This window comes from Bos javanicus, unplaced genomic scaffold, assembly GCF_032452875.1.
Source record: "Bos javanicus breed banteng unplaced genomic scaffold, ARS-OSU_banteng_1.0 tig00001692_1, whole genome shotgun sequence".
Lineage (NCBI taxonomy): Eukaryota > Metazoa > Chordata > Mammalia > Artiodactyla > Bovidae > Bos > Bos javanicus.
Window position 1 is genome coordinate 9,862 of NW_026893637.1, and position 1,552 is coordinate 11,413.

The 1,552-nt window shown below is 41.0% G+C and overlaps 1 non-coding gene across 1 annotated transcript; it reads left to right on the forward strand.

Moving 5' to 3' along the window:
* Positions 1-759: 759 nt before the first annotated feature.
* Positions 760-866, forward strand: LOC133243981 (U6 spliceosomal RNA). The gene has a single exon (XR_009735239.1). It is a non-coding gene; the product is annotated as a U6 spliceosomal RNA (small nuclear RNA).
* Positions 867-1,552: the final 686 nt, after the last annotated feature.

Below are 1,552 nucleotides of genomic sequence, written 5' to 3' on the forward strand. Positions count from 1 at the left end.
GGTGAAGGAGCCTGGTGGGCTGCAGTCCATGGGGTCACGAAGAGTCAGACACGTCTGAGCGACTTCACTTTCACTTTTCACTTCCATGCATTGGAGAAGGAAATGGCAACCCACCCCAGTGTTCTTGCTTGGAGAATCCCAGGGACGAGGGGACCTGGTGCCTTGCCGTCTATGGGGTCGCACAGAGTCGGACATGACTGAAGTGACTTAGCAGCAGCAGCAGCAGCAACAGCATAGCCATAAAATAATCTAAAATATTAAAAAAAAAAAAAAGAAAAGTGGGGCAAGTAAAGGTAAAATCAAGAAAGAGAAGGATGAAGCCTCCTCCTGGCCACCTGGCTGACCCCTCGTCACCAACTCAGCAGCCACTCAGCATCAGCACTCTCTCAGTATCCCTGCTGTCTGCATGGTGATTTAATGTGATTCTAATGGATGTGACTAGTTCATGAATGCTTCCTGCAGCTGGGCACTGTTGTTGCTAACTCCATTTTCCAGATGAGAAAACAGTGCTTCTGAGATTGTTAACAACTTGTCCCAAATCACCGAGTTGCTAAAATTGTGGGATCAGGCCATTGAACCTAGGCTGTTTCAGGCCCAAGCGTGTACTCTTGGTGAGCAAAGTAAAAAATAAGATGGTGTTTAATGGAGGAGAACATGAACATGTATTGAGTACTTAATATATACCTGGCATGTGATCCTCACAACAGTCCTGCAAGGGAGGTATCATTCCCATTTCATAGATGAAGAAATTGAGGCTCAGTGCTCACTTTGGCAGCACATATACTTAAATTGGAATGATACAAAGAAGATTAGCATGGCCCCTGCTCAAGGATGACATGCAAATTGGTGAAGCATTTCATGTTTTTATGGCAGAAACCATCACAACATTGTAAAGCGATTTTCCTGCAATTAAAAAATAAAGTTTAAAAAGTATGAATAAAACAGGGAAATGTCTTTAAAAGTTGAGGCTCAGAGAGGTTATGTAACTTATCTAAAGTTGCACTGCAAAGCCCCGGTCTGGGGCACTTCACCTCCTCTGTGTCTATGCTGAGAGTTTTGTACTTTCTCTCTGAAATAAATCCTGTTTGCTTGCTACCATGAAAAAGAAAAAGGCCAGGTCTCTCAGACTGCAAAGCCCATATTCTATTTGTTAAAAATATATATTGTTGTTTTGCTCCTAAATTTTATTTATTTATCATTATTTATTTGGCTTCTTCAGGTCTTCACTGTGGCATGTGGAATCTAGTTTCCTGACCAGGGATCAAACCCAGGCTCCCTACATTGGGACTAGTGTCTTAGCCACTGGACCACCAGGGAAGTCCCCCATATTCTTTCTTATTCTTTCTTCCAGATAGAATTCGCAGGAATTTCATGGATGGAACTAAGTAATTAAAAATCTCTCCTTTAGATATTTTTAGTTCTGCATATCCAAACCAAATGCCTAGTGTATTTGTCAGAATTTGAAAGAAGTCTATTAAAGACTGCTTGCAAGAAAACCACTGTATAAACTATATTTTATAAGTTCTTCTGTTTTAATTATTTAGGTTTTCTA